Source organism: Giraffa tippelskirchi, chromosome 7 (genome assembly GCF_054371585.1).
Source record: "Giraffa tippelskirchi isolate mGirTip1 chromosome 7, T2T-mGirTip1v1.2.pri, whole genome shotgun sequence".
Lineage (NCBI taxonomy): Eukaryota > Metazoa > Chordata > Mammalia > Artiodactyla > Giraffidae > Giraffa > Giraffa tippelskirchi.
In genome coordinates this window covers 25382454-25404211 of record NC_137281.1, presented here as the reverse complement: position 1 = coordinate 25404211, position 21758 = coordinate 25382454, and the positions used below count along the sequence as shown (strand labels likewise).

Here is a 21758-nt window from a genome sequence, read left to right as displayed (position 1 = left end):
CCCTGCAGGAAAAGTTGGGCAGCCGCCGAAGTGTGGCTTGCAGTCTCCTAGGAAGGTTTTAGTTTGGAGCAGCCGTGCTTGAAGCCCCGCCTCTGCACGCTAAGCTGACACTAAGAACTAGAGCAGGACTTCTGAAGGTCTCCGTTTGCCTCCTGAGTGGCGCTTTCTTCACTCACCTCTGGCTTCTCGGGGCAGGGGGGGCGCGGGGGACAGGTCTGTTTAAAAAAATAATAATAGTTTCATCCACACCGATGCCAGCGGTATGCTTGGGCAAACCACCAAAACGCTGGTTAATTTATGGGAATTTAACCCATCATTGGCTCTCAACAATAACCAAAGGAGATCATAGCACTTCATCGAAGCCAGAAAGCTGAAACAGCAAGTTTGTGTGGTTAATGAGCCTTGTTTAACAGTGGAGGCTCACGTGTTTGAACATTTACTGCCAACTAGAGTTTTGCCCCTTTTTGCAGGAGACTGGGTGCCAGCTTCCTACCATTCACAGGCTTCAAGGCTTTAAGCTTATTCAGAAGCCTGAAGTGTTAAATCTCAAGTTATGTTTGAATAGCCAGGATTATTCTTTTAAGTTTGAATGTGATCTGTTACCTGGGTCTTTTATGAAACTAAGGCAAAATAAATTTTATCTTCTTGAAGGACTCATGCATGTTGGAGGTAATATTACTTCAGAAATTTTTGAGCAATCAGCCTTCTTTCACCCATTCAGTCATTTAAGAGGCATTTATTGCTGGCTATATAGAAGAGAATATAAAAAATGATGTGTCTCTATTTGGTGTTTATTTGGGAAAATGATGGAAAAATGCAAAACAACTTACAAATTATAGATTGTGGAGTGCAAACTATATGAATACCAAGGGAGTGCAAAGTTAGGAAGTAGTGGAAATCAGGTTGATGAGGGAGGAGTTTTTCAAGAAGATGAGTCTTGAGCCAGGTCTCCAAGGAAGTGATGGACATAGGCAGGGATGAGTCAAGGGGGTATTCCTGGCAGAGGAAGAACAGAAGGGAAAGGGTGGGGAGTGGAGGTAGAACGGGGCCAGTAATCAAACAGGGGCCAGAAGTCCAGCTTGGCAAAGTGATTTTCACTTTTTTCTAAAGCTGCTGGTAAACATTTGGGAAAGTGTTAATTTCCAAGTAAATATTTTAATGTGCTCTTATTGTGAAATTCCAGTGCCCCACCTTATAATATGCTATTTATAAATCTTATTTATATTTCGCTTAGGTGGGGCTAGGCACTACTCAGAAATTAGTGTTAATAAAAGGAGTAAAATTATAAATTGTGGCGGTGTGGGTGGTATGTGTGTAAAAAAAGAAAAAGTTGCCATAAATGTGTATCTTGAAATTGTGCTAGCTAAGAATTTGGTTATAAATTCTTAGAGCCAGAATACTGACTGTAGTACTATTTATGTGGTGCTCAGTGGTGATGGGCAGATGTTTCAGCTCTTAACCCCATATCTATATTTTTTAAATCCAGTTTTTGTTTAGATGTAATTTGAACCTGGTATTCATACCACTTAAATAAAAATCATCTAGTAAACACTTCAAAGTATTCATTAACCTAAAATAGGCCACATGTGCTTTTAGAAGAAGGCTTTACAAATGGCAGCATAACATTTAATGAATGTCTGTTTACCTAACACAGGTTCTACCTTATTTTCCCATTTTTTAAAAGACAAGTCATTTTTGTTCTTATATGTGTGGAGAGGTATGAAACTGAACTTTAAAAATCAAAGGTTATAAAAATAAAATTGCTTATAATATGCAGAACCACTGCAAACAGTGATTTCATAGAATCAGTCAAACATTTAAAATTGAGAACTAGTGACCCATCCAGGAAGACTACTTTCAAAAGATAGATTTTTATGCTTAGCTCTTAGAGTTTTAGAGCTGAATGATCCTTCCATTTGATGTCTCAAAACTTGAAAAACTGCCTTAACATAGCACAGTGATGCTCTTTTGTGGTGCCGGCAGGGAATTTTAGGCATGCCTCTATCACCCCCAAGCAAAGGAAAGCTGTAGTCTCTGGTTGCCTGTGGTTAGGGAACCCAGTTAATGAAGGGGTTTTTTTTTAATCTCATGGATTTGTAGGGATTATTCATTCATACATCAAACGTTTATTCATCTCTTCCACTTGCCAGACGTGCTTAAAGATAGTCTGATTTCTGCCCTCAGAAAGTTTGGAGTTGAGATAAGAGAGAGTTAAGAGATAATACAGCTAAGGGCTAAAAACAGTGTGAGACTACAATCTGGAGAGGGTGCAGCACAAAGAAAGACCCTTGTGGGCATCAGAGGTTGAGGATGTCCAAGAAAAGGTTGATGGAGAAGTTCAAGTTTGAAGCAAGCCTTCCCCTAAGGAGAGAGCTACCACCAGTAAAGACAAGTGAGAGACCTGAAGAAGTCATTTTTCCCAGGGAGGTTAGAGCACAAATGAGGGCTTTGTGGTCAGCTAGACCAGGGTATGTTTCTGGCTAGTGGTTTGTAACCCCTAGGCAAGTTACTCAACCTTGCTGCACCTTAGTTTCCTCATCTGTAAAACCAAGATGGTCATAACACCTCTTCACAGGGCTGTTATTCATTTGACAGTTTATGTGCCGGGAGCCTTTTGGGGAACTGGGAATAGAAGCAGTAAGCAACAGTAATGAAAACCAAGTCTGAATAAGGAAGGTAGGACTGGGTCGTGAAGGTATGCTGTGAATTAACAAAGACACTCAGAATAGCCAGAATATCAAGTTGTTAAAATCCAGGGCTCCATTTTACTTGAAAAGAAATACATGATAAGAATAAGTTATTTTAGGTGAACAGGTCAAGAATGATTTTGCATTTCTTGCATGCAAACCCCTTTTTCTAATCTTGTTTTCCTGTCATCCCTTGTGTAGGCCAACTTTTTTATCCTTAAATTTTGCATTTACTTTTCCATTCCTCTGATTGTTCCTGTTCCTTCACACTTGCTGCTCAGAACCTTAAAACTTGCTAATAACCTTGTACTTGTAGTTTTGACTAATGTCTGATGTTAAGATATGCAGAGATACACAGATTCTTAGCATAAAGGGGTGACTACTCTTCCATCATATTGTATGAGTTTAACTATATCTGTGTGTTAGAGATAGTCTATCCAGAAAGCTTCTAGAGTTTATATTTGAATTAGACTACACATCGTAAAGTGTTCCAGAGGAGGTTAGGAAAGACAGAATGGTGTTCAAGTAAGATCTGAAATTTGAGAAAAGAATCAGTAAATTTATGAAGCAATTCTCGTTGGAATATTGCTGGAAAATCATCATCTTTTTTTTTTTTTTTTATAAATTTATTTATTTTAGTTGGGGGCTAATTACTTTACAATATTGTAATAGTTTTTGCCATACATTGACATGAATCAGCCATGGGTTTACATGTGTTCCCCTTCCTGGACCCCCCACCCACCTCCCTCCCCATCCCATCCTTCTGTATCATCCCATTGCCCCGGCCCTGAGCCCTTGTCACATGCATCGAACATGGAACGGTGTTCTGTTTCACATATGATAATATACATGTTTCAATGCTATTCTCCCAGAACGTCCCACCCTCACCTTCTCCCTCAGAGTCCATAAAATTGTTCTATGCATCTGTGTCTCTTATTCTGTCTCGCATATAGGGTTATCGTTACCATCTTTCAAATTCCATATATATGCAGTAGTATACTGTATTGTTGTTTTTCTTTCTGGCTTACTTCACTCTGTATAATGGGCTCCAGAAAATCATCTTCTATTGTGTAAATATTATTCTAAAATTATTGTTATCAAATCTATGGAAAATAAAGTAGTTAAGTGTATAGAGGAAGTAGGCTGATGTGAAACTTAATTTCAGAGTTGAAAATAATTTTTATATCCAGAATAGTTTGAGATTTTGAGTGTCATATATGGCTGATTCTTTGTATATGTTAAAGGACATGTAACTACTGAAGTTATTAAGCTGCTCATTTGGAGAAGCTAGTTTGGGTTCTTACACTGTTGTTTTCTTCACTGTATGTTGGAAAGTTTGAGAGTCTTCTAGAGACAACATTTTGCATTTTCTTTGAGACTTTGCCATATATATTCATCAGTCTGTGTCTTAAAGAACCATTAAATTGTCAGGACATTTTATGTTTTTGTGTTTTTTTTTTTTTTTTTTTGACTAGCCTCATTGTGTTTGATTTGAGTGATTAAGCATGTTTATATAAGCAGCCATATCTTTATAACCAGATTATTTCTTATAGAGTTCCCTTCTTGCTAAAATATGCTCTCTAAGTTATTAGCAAAGTATGAGAAACTTATTGGTTCTAATACAGAGTGATTATGAAAATTCTAAGAGCATTTTTGGAAACTATACCCAGGCTTTAATTTAGATCTCAACTGTAACTCAGAACTTCAACTGATGTATTCCCTGGTCTATAGTCCTTCAACGATAAACGTTACTTTACTTTGTGATCAGATGTGTATCTTTGTACCTGAGGGATGAGGACCTGTGGCTGTGGAACAGTGTTCTGCTGGGCTTAGCGGACTGAGTCATCTGAGGATCCAATCCCTGTCCTTGGCTAGGCTAGCATACTCCCCTCACCAGCTGAACAAATGATGCTGCTTGCTTGCATTTCCCACTGTGACAATGCCTTAAGTTTGTTTTTACCTGGGTTTTAAAATTATATGTGCATTTTCTCATTTGACTTTTACACCATCCTTTGAAGCTGATGTTGATTGCACTGAAGTTCATTCATGTTAAGTGAGTTACTGAATGTCTCAGAATTTCTCTTTATTTTTAGGAGGAAAATGTTCATGTTTCTTTTGAGAAACTTACCTGGAATTTTAAAAACTGTAAAAAAAAAAGTCTCATTTTGCAGATGAAGACTTAATGACCAAAGAGGTCAAATAAGCATGTCTAAGGTCATCTAACTAACCAGTTATGGAACTTGGACTAAAACCCAGTTAGTTCACTGCTCTCTCCCTTGTACCATGATATCTACAACCAGTCAGTCAGAACTTCCGGCATCTCGTGCGCATCATCATGTTGCGGTATGTTGTGAGAGATCAGTGTGCAAAAGAAGTTGAAGGTGGTCGGTCCCTGGCATCAGAGAACTTAGACTGAAATTGGGGAGAGAAAACCACCCAATAGAGAGTAATTGCTGCAATGTATAGTACCCACTCTTCAAGAATTCTCTGAAGAGGTGATCCACTAGGGGATGGAAGAGTCAAGTGTGACCTCATGGGGAAAGGATAATTTTGTCTGAGCTTGAAGGATGAGTTGCTTCTCTGTTGTTGGAAGGCAGTTCAACGTGAGGAGGTAACATGCGCAGAAGCCAAAACAAGCATGACTTGTGATAGGAAGTGAGAATAGGAATGGACTTGGGGGAAGAAAATTAAGCCAAGTAGATAAATTGAAACCAGATTATGCAAGGCCTTGAAAGCAGGCCAAGGAATTTGGACTTTTTCATTCTGTCAACCTTAAGTACCTACTGCAAATGAGGTGTTGTGGTAGATGCTGGGAAATCAAGAGTAATCCCTGCCCTTTAGGCTTGTAGGGAAGCAATTATAGCAGGCTGTGATAAATGCTTTAAAAGAGATGAGAACATGGTGCCCTGGAAGCAGAGGTAGAAGTGCAAAGGAGAACGCCTATCAAAGGTAGGAAAGTGATAAGTAGCTGGTGTGTTGAGAGAAGTGACACGTGGGAAGGTGTGGGAAGGGTGTAGCAGCAGAGCGGGCTGGAAAGGTGGGCAGAGACCAGATTGGGAAGAGTCTTATGGGCAGTGCCAAGTAGTGGTCTCTAAGTAGGGTTTATGTTTGCAACGTAAAACCTAAAAGAAGAACTTTAGTTGTATTAGTATTTAATGTATAGATAACCCTGGTTCTCTTCCTCAGTCTTAGAAGACAGTGACATTTCACACTTGATACACAGGGTGATGTCTCCAGGGAAGAGTGAAAGCTTCACAGAGCACAGGAATTGAGAGTGGTGATTTTATTCACTTTTCTGCTATCATTGCAACTTATTCTTGAGCCTGGTTGAGTGGATTTATGATATATTATCTGCTTTTAACGCATTTATCTTTACAAAGTGAACAAGTGACTTAAAGATTTGCACAGAGAAACCTTCGATTCACGATAATTCTAGCAATACAAATAATAACAAAAAAGTAGAGTTTTACGTTTCTCCTAGTAGGAGCTCTTTGTCACATTTCAGGGTTATCCTGTCTGTTAAGACGTCAGCCTAAAAAATGAAATCATCAAGAAGAGTATTTGAAATGTGGATTAACACATTACCATTAATAATGAACCTTAATAATGAACTATATAAGGCTGTATTGTACTTTGAATCATACAGTAGCTAATGATGGCATGACTTCATCAGGGATATATTTAGTGTATTTATTTCATCTTTATCTCATTCATTCTTGATGTTTACATCTTGTATATGCTTTATAATGCATATGCTTCAACGAATATTTGTAGGATGAGCACGTAGACTCACATGTTTACTGATGGGTGTGTACTATCAAGAGTTTTAGACCTGGCAAGCCACCCAGGTTGTAAAGTGCTTTAAATAAGGAGTGCTTTAAACAAAGCAATCTGTCAGAAAGAGTGGCAGATGCGGAGTGTAGGACCTCAAGACTGTGAGGTCAAGGAAAGCACTTAGGAGCCTGTTGTGACACCATAAGGCTAGTGAGACTGGGTAGGACAGTGTGAAGCTGAAAGATATTAAGTAGATAGAAGTGGCGGTTCTAAATGATATTTGGAGACTGAGGGGGAGAGGAAAAGAGAGGGAGGATAACTCCTAGATGTCTGGCCTGGGAAAGTGGATAACTGTGAAACCAGAATGAATGGGGGAGGAACTAGTTTTTTTGTGGGGAAGAGAAGTTTGGTTTTGGACATGTATAATTTGAGTCAACTGTGTGACATCCTGGTGCAGAAGGCTGGTACAGGTCTGCAGTCAAGAGAAATGTCAGAAATGAGCTGCAGATTCATGAGATGTTAGTGTAGGAGTGGTGATTGATGCCATAAGTGTCGATGTAATCGTTAGAAGAGTGCAAATTAAAAAGAGAAGTAGGGACAGGATGGAACCCTGCAGAACTGCTCTATTTAAAAGCAAGAGTGGAGGAACAGAAATCTGGAAAGAAATGGTTTCAAAAAGGAGGAGGTGATCAGCATCTTGGGATGCTGGAGAAGTCAAGAAGGAAACAGAAGGCCATTGGATTTGGTGATTAGAGAACAAGATCATGAGAGTTCTCTTAAGAGCAATTTCAGCTGAGTGACAGGAGCAGAGAGCAGTGAATAGACCATACTTCTCAGCTTCTAAAGCTTCTCAGAAAAATAAACGCCACAAAAGTGGTAACTAGAATTGAATAAAGCATCCAAGAAGGATCCTACTTTTGTAGTTGATTTTTATTTTGTTTTAAGGGAAAGAATTGTGACCAATTTGTACAGTAAGGAGAAAAGGCCGTCCGAGAAGGGAGAGGTTGAAGAGATAGAAGCGATGGGGAACTGATGCAATCCATTCTCAAGCCAGGAAGTGACATGATGGGAACAGAATTTTGGGTTGGCAGCAGTGGATGCACTGGATGCAGTGTGAGAGGAAAGAGCAAAGGTAGGAAAAAGCACAGCTGTTGCAGAGAAGAGGAATCCAAAGCAGAGACGGTAACCACTGGAGGGGGTGACAGTGGTGGCCCTGAGAACAGGGGCGGGTTCAATTCAAGAAACATTTTAAAGCAGGTGATTTCTTGCCAGGGTACAGCAGAATCCACTAGGGACCTTTTCCTGCCCAGATAACCTTCTTCTGACTGCCCAAGACACCCAAAGTTTGGTCACTTGTAGAGAATCTCTGGCCTCTGTTACTAGCACAGGAATTTGATCCCTCAGAGTCATTGGAGTGGAAACTAGAGAGCCACTGTTTTGAAGGAAGAAATGACAGGATGTGGGGGAAGGTTGGATATAGTGAATTAACTCTGGGACAGGAACAGCAGAAGCACTCAGCCATGTTATAAAGCCCTTAGGCAGCGTAACTCGTGTCAGCTGGCTGTGGGGGTTGAGAAGAAAAATTAGTTTATAAACATCACATCTAGTCGCACGGCATAAGAACATATTCTCCCTTTAAAGGTTTTATCCCCCTAGACTAGTGAAAGGAGTTTTGGGCTTCTTCTGGAGAAATGATGGTATATTTGTGTGAGTTTAATATTTTGTATCTGGAGAAGTAACAGTTGATTTAGTTACTTAAGTGCCATTCTAAGGAATATGCACTGAGTCCTTCATAAAATGTGTGTTTGATTTCAGTGTGAAAACAAAAATTTGTGAAATAATTCTGTGTATAAACAGAGTGCCAATGATCATGATATCAGTAGATTTAAAGAATGGAGTTACAAAACTCAAATTTGGTTTGATTTCTGTGTTACGGCTCCCATGACATTGCTAGAATGATACGACATGTAACTAGTTAAGGATATGTGAAGTGCAACCTTTTACTTGGGCCAAACCTCATGGCTTGCCAGATCTTAGTACCCCGTGAGTGAAAGTGCAAACCCTAACCACTGGACCGCCAGGGAATTCCCAAAGTGCAGCTTTTTACAAAAATTACTTTGACTTTTCTGCCACATTTTTTTCTTTCTACTATCTTCTACTCTTGTTTTTAATTTTGCAAGTATTTCAGAATGCTTTATGAAAGTAAAGTTGATGGGATAGAGAGATGAGAAAGTTGAATCTTTATCTTTCAATTTAATTAAACTGTCATATATATAAAATATTTACACCTCACACTTGGAAATTGGGAAGTTTTGATTTTTCATTGAAAGAGACAAAGGTTTATTTTTGGTAAAACCTGTTGATAACGAGTTTAATAATGCATGTGCGTTATTCAAGGCTTTTTTGGTTTCACCACCAGTTCAAATTGAAGGGTGAAAGTATTGGGAAGATACAGACAGGTCTCAGGACTCCAGGAAAAGCTGAGCAGCCAGGCCTCAGACATGTCAAGGAGCCAGGCAGTGCTGAGGACCACGCTTTCCACTCTCGCTCATGTCTCCTCATCTCAGAGCTTCTCTGTTTCTCTCTGAGAACGTTCTTTTGCAACAGCTTTGTTCTAGTCCTTTTACGGTTTCACTTTTACATTTAACTCCTTAATCTACATCGAGTTTATTTTGACATAGATATGCAAGAGATTCCACTTTCTATGCTTTTCCAAATAGTTAATGATTGTCTCAGCATTTGTGAAATAAACCTCTTGTATGCACTGTCTACTAGATTGATGGGGCTGCCTGGAGTGCCATGTGGGGAAAGATTCCAAAGTCATATCTGGGTGCAGCAGGAGAAGTCTATGCTTAACCAGGGATGTCTGCAATGAGTGTGCTGCTTTGAGGTGTACAATACGCATGCTACATACCTGTCACCGTAGGAATGACCCATTCTTCCCTCACTGATTTGAATTGCACCATTGTTTATATATTAATTTTTATACTCTGCAATCTGATTCTGGACTTTTTATTTGACTGTTTTATAACCACACTGTATGTTGTAACTTCAACAGTTAATAACTGATCATTCAAGTGGATTATACCAGTCAAGAAGAATTTGGAAAAATAACAATGAATAATTAGAGGCTGGTGTAATTACTTATTTATCCAGATAAATTTTGGAGTGATTTTATCATTTCTTAAAGAAATCCTTTGGGATTTTGATTAAAATTGTACTAAATCCATAAATTAATTTTTAAGAGAACTGAGATCTTTGTAATATCTCTTTCCCAGTCATTTTGCCAGAAGTATTGGACCTCACTCACATATATATTCCAGGCATGTGGCAGGAGATAACGGGATGTTCCAGTTGGCCAGGCCTAAATCACATGGGAGTTTCTCAAAAGATAATCAGCTGATGTTACCAAAAGAGGAGGGAGTGGATGGTAGACAGACATAAGCAACCAACACCCACTCCAGTGTTCTAAAACCACCAGAGGTTCATATTAGAGATTAAATGAGAAACTACCATATTAGTTAAGAGATTTAGAAACTTTATAAACAACTGTAAAAGGAAAGCAAGAAGAATACCTTTGCTTGGGTACAGGCGAGCTAGTTGGAGCATTTCAAAGATTCTTGAAACTCCGAAGTGCATAATAAATTATTAGTCTCAGCATTCTCTTTTGAACATCAATTTTATATACATTTCAAGCGACTTCTCAAGATTGTATTATGATTATCATTTTATAACTAGAGCAAGAAAACTACCTAGAGCTTACAGACGGGCCCTGACATTAGAGGTAGACTGTGATGGAGAAAAATCTTTGTCTATCAGAACAGACATAAACAGTTTTTTCAGTAAGAATTATTTTGGTTTGCAGAAACCCAAACCAATCGGAGCAGAAGTGGAATGTATTGCCTCATATAACTGCCAAGACTGGGGGTGGATCTAGGTTTAGGTCCAGAGGGATCCAAAGGCTCAAATTATCTTGGCTGCAACATCTGCTGTGGAGAATCTAATTCTGTGTAGTCAGCTAAGATGGCGCCAGCAGTTGTAGAAATGTATTACCCTAACTTAATAACCCCTTTAAAAAAGGAAAGTTTTTATTCTAGCACCTGCAGTTTCTGGGAAGGACTCTGATTAACTCTACTTTGTCTACCCTTGGGACATATCTCTCTTTCCACAATGGTGAAGACTATAATCTAGGCTTGCCTCATGTACCCATACTTGGTGTGTTGAGATTGGCAGCATCACCAAACTATGAAATGTGGAATGGAGTGGATGCTAAGCAAACTTATGTCCATGCTAATAATGCAGACTTTGAAGCTAGAGTGCTTGAAATATTTTTGTAGCTAAATTGTAAAGTTTTTAAAAGTAAAACAATAGAAATAAGTAATAATGACATTATTGAGACCTTTACTCTGCTAAGCTGTTTACGTGCATTGTCACAGTTTAACAGCCCCGTGAGGCAGGTATCATCATGCCCATCTTAAATATGAAGAAATTGAAGCCTGCAGAGATTAAATAATTTGCCCAAGATTGCAGCACTTGTATGGTAGAGGCACAGATTTATCAGACTCCACAGCTGCTGCTATTTACTGTTTTAATAGATTGCTTCTCCGATGAATCAGTTTAAGAAGCTAGCAAGCCTGAAGGCCAGTAGAATTTATCACTATCATTGGCTTCATGTGCAAGAAGTCATGCTCTGGATTCTGGGTTGTTGCATTGGTCCTCTGAAGGTTGTTATTGTTAGTGCCTCCCAGTCTTTGATTTTCCATGCCAGGCACAAATAGATAGCCATATGTGATTAATCAGTTCATTGAATACGCATATTTCTGCTGGACACTCGGAGAAGTAGAAAGAAAACATGAGCCCCACCACCCTTACTTCCAAATGGCTTCATAAATGCTAATAAACTGACATAAGTTAATCTAGATTGTCTCATACATGTTATACCAATGATAGACAAATGCTGAGAGAACTTGCAGTGCAGGAATGATGGATGTTAGAAATGTGTTTCTCTCAGGTGTGAGAGGGGCAGGCTGTGGAATGGGCGTGGGAGGTCTGCAGAATGAAGGTATTATTAATTTCTTCAAAGACTATTGATTACATGCTAGAATAAAACTGCATTTATTTTTATTTATTTTGGCCACACTGTCGGGCTTGTGGGATCTTAATTTCCTGACCAGGGATTGAACCCAGGCTCTGGGCAGTGAAAGCAGAGTCCTAACCACTGGACAACCAAGGAATTCTGTGAACTGCATTTATTTTTACAGTGAACATAAAGTAAAAGTAACTGAAAAAATTAAGCTGACTCTTTGTTGTTCAGTCGTTCAGTCATGTCTGACTGTTTGCGACCCCATGGACTGCAGCACACCAGGCTTCCCTGTCCTTCACCATCTCCTGGGACTTGCTCAAACTCATGTCCATCGAGTTGGTGATGCCATCTAACCATCTTGTCCTCTGTCGTCCCCTTCTCCTCCTGCCTTCAATCTTTCCCGGCATCAGCCAAAACGGCAACAAAAAAGACTAAAGTGAAATTCTAAAAATCATTGCTCACAACAGATGTTTTAATATTGATCTACTTTGTCCATTTACAGTACAATAGAGTTGATTTTTATACTTGTTAGTTTCATCTTAGGATGCAGAATAATGACAGTCCTCACAAGATGAGTGTAAAGCATTTATACTGGAAAATAAAGAAGTATAATAGTTTTAAATGCTAGCAAGCTGGTTTGTAGCAGCCAGGTCTGGCAGGTATTCTCAGAAAGCCAAATTTATAGGGTTTTTTTCCACAATATATTTTGATAAGAAACATGTTTTCCTTGAATGTTTTTTCTCTGCTCTCTCTCTAAGGAGATTGTGGTTAGAGAAAGATCTCAATTTGCTCTCTACCACCCACCAGTTTCCTCCCACTAGTCTCCATTTATTTCTCATATTCCCTCCTACTTCTCTGTGCTTGGGACTCAAGAGAAGTCTTTGGGATCTTTAAGCATCTCCACCCTTAGGGATATAGTCACAGAAACTGAGTCTTGTACCAAAAATGCTTAGGTCCCAAACTGAAGCATGAGAGGACAAGATACTTAGGAAAAACAAAAAAAATACAGCAAAGCATTTCTAGTGGTCAGTAGCTCCCTATGTGATGTTGAAAAAAATATTAGCATTACAAGCCTTACATTTCTTATCTATTAAAAATAAAATGCCTTTTAGTTCTCATATTGTATAGTTCTAATATGAGATGGAGAATGCACAGTTATAGTTACTATAAACTGACTATATAAATAGATGGATTGTCAGGATATAATCCAATTAATTTTAATAGTAAAGATATTCTAAATATAGTGAAGCTCTCTGATCATTCAGATGGAACCTCAGCATTTATAATACTTCATTCTGGACTTTATTTATTTATTGAGTGTACCTGAGGGCATGCAAGATTTTTTAGTTCTCCTGACCAGGGATGGAATCTGTGTCCCCTGCAGTGGAAGCGTGGAGCCCTAACCACTGGACTGTCAGAGAATTCCCTCAACTTTATTGTTGAGAGAGAGATACACAGAAGTGCCAGATAAGAGATTTGCAGAAAAATCAGCTTTTGCTCTTCTGATGTTGTTTAGTCGTGTCTACCTTTCATTATAACTAGTAACTAATCTCCTTAGTAGAACAACGTAGGCAACACTTATTAAGCTATCTTTTACTCCAAGCAGAGGAGAATCACTTAAGGAAAAAGGAAAACTGAGCGATCTAGATTACAATTAATTCTGCCACTGATTACTGTGTAACTTCAGGTTTGTTCATTGTTCTTTAGTGAGCAAGGGCAAGACTATCTTAATGAATATTGCAACGAAAAACCAAAACCTGGGACTTAGATGCCAAATAATTCCTTCTTCTTTGCCCTTTTTAGTATGTCCTTTTAGAGAAAGGGGTAAATTATTTACACATGTATTATATTTATTTGTGTTGACCATTACTGTCAAGCAAATTTATTCATGGAATAAATTTAGGAATTTAGATGTCAAAGATTAGAACACAGTTGACTGAACAACAAGGAAGATGAATGGAGTTGGGGAGAGGTTCTTGGGGGCTTTTTTTAGGAAATAAAACTGAACAAATAGGACAGAATTTTAAGATTGATAAAGCTGAGTTATGTGAATGTTCATTATACGGTACTCTGTGTATTTAAGCATATTTTAAATATTTCACAGTTTTTAAAATTCAGATAAAATTTAGAAATTGTCCAGTTTTTCTTTATGCTGGATCACTTGACTATCACTTTGATTCTGACTTCTTAACATTTAAAAAAACTTGAAGTATAATTAACATACAATAATGTGTTGTTAGTTGTTCATTTCAATGAGTTTTTACCATTGTATACACCTGTGTAACCACTACATAAGCTATAGAACATTTCTCTCACCTCCAGAAAGTTCCCTCGTGGCCATTTCCAGTCAATTCCTTTCCCCACTCCACCCCTAGGTAACCATTTTTTAATTTCTTTCACAAATTAGTTTTGTCTATTCTTTTTTTTCCAAATTTCATTTATCTATTTTTGGCTATGCTGGGTCTTCATTGCTGTGTGTGTGTGTGTGTGTGTGTGTGTGTGTGTGTGTGTGTGTGTGTGTGTGTGTGTGTGTGTGTGTGTGTGTGTGTGTGTGTGTGTGTGTGTGTGTGTGTGTGTGTGTGTGTGTGTGTGTGTGTGTGTGTGCGCGCGTGCGCGCGCAGGCTTTCTCTAGTTGCAGCAAGCGAGGGCTTCTCGTTGCAGTGGCTTTTCTTGTGGAGCACAGGCTGTAGGGCACACAGGCTCACAGCCTCTAGGGCGAGAGCTCAATAGTTGTGGCGGCACATGGGCTTAGTTGCTCTGAGGCACGTGGAATCTTTCTGGTTCGTGGATGGAACTCACATTGCCTACATTGGCAGGTGGATTCCTATCCACTGTGCCGTGAGGTAAGTCCCAGTTTTGTCTGTTCTTGAAATTTATTGGAATGGAATCAAAAGTGTCGAAGTCTTTTTACCTGAATTTTTACTGGGTTGTTTATCTCTGTTGTTGGTTTGTAGAACTCTTTATATATTTTGGACACTAGTCTGTTGTCAGATGTCTATGTTGTGACTATTTTTTCAATCCTGTATCTTGTCTATTCAATTTCTTTTTTTTTTAAGCTGTAAAATTGCCAGTTTTATTCCTCTGGCTTATAGATCGAGAGGTAATTTGAGGTTTACATTTTTTTTAAACAATTCTTTCATCAAGAGTTTAGGTGCTCCAGTTGCCCTTATGTAAACTGATTTCAAATTCTTTGGTTGACTCTTAATTATAGGAAAACCTTTAATTCTTTTTGTGTGTTTGATGTGTTCTTTAAGAAAAACATATAAGCAAAACGAAAAAAATACCACACAAAAATAGGCACAGTTAAATTTTTGATATATATATATATATGTATGTATACACACGTGCACGCACACACACACAATTTGAGATTTTCTTCTACATATGTAAGCTGATACTAAATACACTGCCTTGTAGCCTGTTAAATTTTACTTTATGATATGCGGTGAACATATTTTCATGCATATGTGTGTGAAACTTCCAAATTGAAAAATAGACCTGGAGAATGTGTCAAAATAGAAAATCCAGATGCTGGTAACAAGGAAACTAGCTACAACAAAACTCCACCAGATGATTAAAAATAAAACAAAAATCAGAGACACACCAGAAAATGCTAACAGAAAGAAAGCAGAGGCCAGTTTTTAATGTTAGACCAAAAAGAATTCAAGGCCTAAAGCAAACAGGATGAGGAGGGCAGTGTGAATGTCTTTGTTTTCATTTCAGTTCAGTCACTCAGTCAAGTCCAACTCTTTGTGACCCCATGGATTGCAACACACCATGCTTTCCTGTCCATCACCAACTCCCGGAGCTTACTCAAACTCATGTCCATTGAGTCGGTGATGCCATTCAACCATCTCATCCTCTGACATCCCCTTCTCCTCCTGCCTTCAATCTTTCCCAGCATCAGGGTCTTTTCCAATGAGTCAGTTCTTTGCATCAGGAGGCCAAAGTATTGGAGTTTCAGCTTCAGCATCAGTCTTTCCAATGAATATTCATGACTGATTTCCTTCAGGATGGACTGGTGGGATACCCTTGCAGTCCAAGGGACTCTCAAGAGCCTTCTTCAACACCACAGTTCAAAAGCATCAATTCTTTGGTGCTCAGCTTTCTTTATAGTCCAACTCTCATATCCATACATGACCACTGGAAAAACCATAGCTTTGATTAGATGGATCTTTGTTGGCAAAGTAATATCTCTGCTTTTTAATATGCTGTCTAGGTTTGTCATAGCTTTTCTTCCAAGGAGCAAGCATCTTTTAATCTCATGGCTGCAGTCACTACCTGCAGTGATTTTAGAGCCCCCCAAAATAAAGCCTGTCACTGTTTTCATTGTTTGCCCATCTATTTGCCATGAAGTGATGGGACCGGATGCCATGATCTTAGTTTACTGAATGTTGAGTTTTAAGCCAACTTTTTCACTCTCCTCTTTCACTTTCATCAAGAGGCTCTTTAGTTCTTCTTCACTTTTGCCATAAGGGTGGTGTCATCTGCATATCTGAGATGTGAAATATTGCTATTTCTCCTGACAATCTTGATTCCAGCTTGTGCTTCATCCAGTCCAGCGTTTCTCATGATGTACTCTGCATATAAGTTAAATAAGCAGGGTGACAGTATACAGCCTTGACGTACTCCTTTCCCAATTTTGAAGCAGTCTGTTGTTCCATGTCCAGTTCTAACTGTTGCTTCTTGACCTGCATACAGATCTCTCAGGAGGCAGGTAAGCTGGTCTGGTATTCCCATCTCTTTCAGAATTTTCCACAGTTTGTGGTGATCCACACAGTCAAAGGCTTTGGGTTAGTCAATAAAGCAGAAGTAGGTGTTTTTCTGGAACACTGTTGCTTTTTTGATGATCCAACGGATGTTGGCAGTTTGATCTCTGGTTCCCCTGGCTTTTCTAAATCCAGTTTGAACATCTGGAAGTTCACGGTTCACATACTGTTGAAGCCTGGTTTGGAGAATTTTGAGCATTACCTTGCTAGTGTGTGAAATGAGTGCAATTGTGTGGTAGTTTGAACATTCTTTGACATTGCCTTTCTTAGGGATTGGAATGAAAACTGACCTTTTCCAGTCCTGTGGCCACTGCTGAGTTTTCCAAATTTGTTGGCATATTGAGTGCAGCACTTTCACAGCATCATCTTTTAGGATTTGAAATAGCTCAACTGGAATTCCATCATGTCCACTAGCTTTGTTCATAGTGTTGTTTCCTAAGGCCCACTTGACTTCACATCCCACGATGTCTGGCTCTAGGTGAGTGATCACACCATCATGGTTATCTGGGTCATGAAGATCTTTTTTGTGTAGTTTGTGATTCTTGCCACCTCTTCTTAATATCTTCTGCTTCTGTTAGGTCCATAGCATTTCTGTCCTTTATTGAGCCCATCTTTGCCTGAAATGTTCCCTTGGTATCTCTAATTTTCTTGAAGAGATCTCTAGTCTCTGTTGTTTTCCTCTATTTTTTTGCATTGATCGCTGAGGAAGGCTTTCTTATCTCTCCTTGCTATTCTTTGAAACTCTGCATTCAAATGGGTATATCTTTCCTTTTCTCCTTTGCCTTTAGCTTCTCTTCGTTTCTCAGCTATTTGTAAGGCCTCCTTAGACAACCATTTTGCCTTTTTGCATTTCTTTTTCTTGGGGATGGTCTTGATCACTGCCTACTGTACAATGTCATGAACCTCCCCCCATAGTTCTTCAGGCACTCTGTCTGTCAGATCTAATCCTTGGAATCGATTTGTCACTTCCACTGTATAATCATAAGGGATTTGATTTAGGTCATACCTGAATGGTCTAGTGTTTTCTCTACTTTCTTCAATTTAAGTCTGAATTTTGCAATAAGGAGTTCATGATCTGAGCCATAGTCAGCTCCCAGCCTTGTTTTTGCTGACTGTATAGAGCTTCTTCATCTTTGGCTGCAAAGAATATAATCAGTCTGATTTCAGTATTGACCCATCTGGTGATGTTCATATGTAGAGTCTTCTCTTGTGTTGTTGGAAGAGGGTGTTTGCTCTGACCAGTGCATTCTCTTGGCAGAACTCTGTTAGCCTTTGCCCTGCTTCATTTTGGACTTTGAGGCCAAATTTGCCTATTACTCCAGGTATCTCTTGACTTCTTACTTTTGCGTTCCAGTCCCCTATAATGAAAAGAATATCTTTTTTTGGTGTTAGTTCTAGAAGGTCTTGTAGGCCTTCACAGAACCGTTCAGCTTCTTCAACATTACTGGTTGGGTCATAGACTTGGATTACTGTGATATTGAATGGTTTGCCTTGGAAACGAACAGAGATCATTCTGTCATTTTTGAGATTGCATCCAAGTACTGCATTTTGGACTCTTGTGGACTATGAGGGCTATTCCATTTCTTCTAAGGGATTCTTGCCCACAGTAGTAGATATAATGGTCATTTGAGTTAAATTCACCCATTCCAGTCCATTTTAGTTCACTGATTCCTAAAATGTCGATGTTCAATCTTGGCATCTCCTGTTTGACCACTTCCAATTTACCTTGATTCATGTACCTAACATTCCAGGTTCCTATGCAATATTGTTCTTTACAGAATCAGACTTTACTTCCATCACCGGTCACATCCACAACTGAGTGTTGTTTTTGATTTGGCTCCATCTCTTCTTTCTTTCTGGAGTTATTTCTCCACTCTTCTCCAGTGGCATATTTGGCACCTACTAACCTGAAGAGTTCCTCTTTCAGTGTCCTATCTTTTTGCCTTTTCATACTGCTCATACTGTTTCCAGTTTCTAGTCCATCATCACAAATTTGTTTCTTACTCTTCTTATCTCTTCTCTAAGCCTTTCCAACTCATCTGCTCCTCTTATCATTTCTTCATGGTCCAGATGCCCAATGAGTGTGTCCCTGACCAGGCAGAGTCAGCCCTCCTCTAACGTTTCCTTCTGCTTCCTGGCTTACACCTTCTTTGGAGAGCTGAGGATTTCCTTCTGCCTTCTGTGGTACACCATCCCAAAACCTGTCTTCCTCAGCCTTTGGCATGTTCTGTGGTTTTCCTTCTTTTTCTTCACAAGACTTTTGCATGTTGAGTATTTTTCTCTAATTTTCTTTTTGAGTAAACTAATTGTGCCGAGATCTAAGGAATTTTTTTTCCTCCCTCTTCCCTTCTACCCTTTTGTGTCCCTCCTGAAAGACCAAGAGTCCTGAAAGGATCCGAGACCCTTCTCTCCTTCTCCAGCGATACGGAGCTGCCGCAGGTCAATAGACCCTGAACTGTAAGACCACTCAGTTTCTTAATGGTGGATTTAGATGACCTGAAATTTTTCTTTCATGGTAGCATTATGTTTCCTGTCCAAGAAATCTTTGCCCACTTCAAGGGCACGAAGATCCATGTTTTCTTCCAGAAGCTTTGTGATTGTGTTTCAAATTTGGGGCTACAATCCATCTTGAAGTAATCTTTTGTATATTGACTACTTTTCTTTGCTATAGATAGCCCTCAACCTGACTGCTAAAGGTTCATCTACCTTTAATATTCTCACTACTTCTCTTTGGGGGTAATGGCAGGGAGCTCTATACAACTTTTACCAAACCCTTTAAACACTGCTGCTGCCTGTTTATTTCTGTATTTTCCCTCTTCAGTGGTGTCTCACTGAAATCTCAGACAAATTGAGTCATCTCTCTCTCTTTTCTTTTTTGTAATTACACCCCATTACACCTTCAGGGCCTCCAAGGGCCTAATTTTATAACAGTGTATTTAGGAAAGCCATAGGAAAACAGCATCCTGGCCTAAGGGTTACCATTGGGATAATGAAGTATTACATGTGACTTCATGATTATTTAAGGATTTCAATGCCTTACCATTTATTTAAGCCTCTTGTGCAGTATTAGCATTGTGATGGTATTAATGTCACAGAACTAGAAGGACCATTCATTAACAGTAATAAATGGGAGAGAATGCACTGAGCCAAAAGTAGCAGTCTTAGAACCTAAGGCTTTCTTAAATGCAGATCTATACTTAAAGCAGCAAGCTAACTTATTTTTGTAATGTTGATATACTGAATAGGGGAGGGGGCTGTGGCAAAATAGAAAGGATTAAGGAAGCAAGGACACAAAATCCTTTAATACTGCTTAGTAAGGTATTCATTTTATCCATTTGTAGAAATCTGAAATTCTTTAAGAAAGGAGTATATTTTTAAGTTGGGGGTGGGGAACAGTTGCTAAATCATTGGATATTAACCAGATTAGGATACAGATTACAGCTAGAAGGAATGTTAATCCTGTTAATCCTGTTCAGTTCAGTTCAGTCGCTCAGTCGTGTCTGACCCCATGAATCGCAGCACGCCAGGCCTCCCTGTCCATCACCAACTCCCGGAGTTTACCCAAACCCATGTCCATCGAGTCAGTGATGCCATTCAACCACCTCATCCTCTGTTGTCCCCTTCTCCTCCTGCCCCCAATCCTTCCCAGCATTAGGGTCTTTTCCAATGAGTCAACCCTTCGCATGAGGTGGACAAAGTATTGGAGTTTCAGCTTCAACATCAGTCCTTCCAATGAACACCCAGGACTCACCTCCTTTAGGATGGATTGATTGGATCTCCTTGCAGTCCAAGGGACTCTCAAGAGTCTTCTCCAACACCACAGTTCAAAAGCATCAATTCTGTGGCGCTCAGCTTTCTTCACTGTCCAACTCTCACATCCATACATGACCACTGGAAAAACCATAGCCTTGACTAGACGTACTTTTGTTGGCAAAGTAATGTCTCTGCTTTTAAATATGCTATGTAGGTTGGCCATAACCTTCCTTCCAAGGAGTAAGCGTCTTTTAATTTCATGGCTGCAATCACCATCAGCAGTGATTTTGGAGCCCAAAAAAATAAAGTCTGACACACTGTTTCCCCATCTATTTCCCATGAAGTGATGGGACCAGATGCCATGATCTTAGTTTTCTGAACGTTGAGCTTTAAGCCAACTTTTTCACTCTCCTCTTTCACTTTCATCAAGAGGCTCTTTAGTTCTTCACTTTCTGCCATAAGGATGATGTCATCTGCATATCTGAGGTTATTGATATTTCTCCCAGCAATCTTGATTCCAGCTTGTGTTTCTTCCAGCCCAGCGTTTCTCATGATGTACTCTGCATATAAGTTAAATAAGCAGGGTGACAATATACAGCCTTGACGTACTCCTTTTCCTATTTGGAACCAGTCTGTTGTTCCATGTCCAGTTCTAACTGTTGCTTCCTGACCTGCATACAGGTTTCTCAAGAGACAGGTCAGATGGTCTGGTATTCCCATCTCTTTCAGAATTTTCCACAGTTTATTGTGATCCACACAGTCAAAGGCTTTGGCATAGTCAATAAAGCAGAAATAGATGTTTTTCCGGAACTCTCTTGCTTTTTCAATGATCCAGCGGATATTGTTAGATTATCTTTATTGTCAACAACACTTCCAAAAAAAAATACCAACCTGAAATTATTCTCAGACTTTCAGGAAAAATTTTGAGCAGGTTATTTTAGATTTCTTATTTGAAGGATAATAATCTTGAATTTGTCTTAAAACAGTTCTTTGCACAATCAACTCTTATTTATTCATGTGAGATTTATCAGTTTTGCTATTATTTTCCTAATCTATTTCATCTCAATTGAGTTTCTCTTGTCCTGTTTGGCTCTGAGTGAAGAGTGAATTACCATAATCTGCAGCATTTACAATGAGACGGAAGGTGAATTTTAATATTTGCTTGAAAGTAAAAGAAAGTGAAAGTGAAAGTCGCTCAGTCAGGTCTGACTCTTTGCGACCCCATGACTGTACAGTCCATGGAATTCTCTAGGCCAGAATAATGGAGTGGGTAGCCTTTCCCTTCTCCAGGGGATCTTCGGGCAGATCGTTAGGATCTCCAGGCATATTCTTTACCAGTTGAGCCACAAGGGAAGGCCAGTATTTGCTTGAGCAAAATGTAATTGGAGATAAAGCTGCTGCTACAAAATAACCAAAAAATCCCGTAAATTTAGATTATTTTGGGAGTATCCACTATTATGAACTCTTTCCTTATCTCTTCAACTAGTGAGAATGGTAGAATTGGAGGTCTTGACCCCCATAGAATCCTGCTTTCACATGTATTTAGCTTCCTGGCTGTTCATGCATGCCTTTTCATGATCCTGTCCCAGCAGTGTCTCCTCAGCAGCCGCAGTAAGTTGTACAGCTGTCAGCCAGTATAGGCACAGCCCAGGAGCTTTCATCAAGGCAGGAGCTAGGGAATCAGTGGCTCAC

General features: G+C 39.3%; 1 protein-coding gene and 1 pseudogene across 3 annotated transcripts in view; one reads left to right on the top strand and one right to left on the bottom strand.

Annotated features, from left to right (window-relative positions):
• SNTB2 (syntrophin beta 2) overlaps positions 1-21758 on the top strand; it is a 72858-nt gene that overhangs the window by 4848 nt on the left and 46252 nt on the right. The window lies entirely within an intron of this gene.
• On the bottom strand, positions 15208-20944 carry LOC145514603 (transcription elongation factor A protein-like 8; annotated as a pseudogene). Its single transcript, XR_014060265.1, has 2 exons — positions 18293-20944; positions 15208-15263 (listed from the first exon to the last, which is right to left on the bottom strand). The product of XR_014060265.1 is annotated as a transcription elongation factor A protein-like 8 (transcript).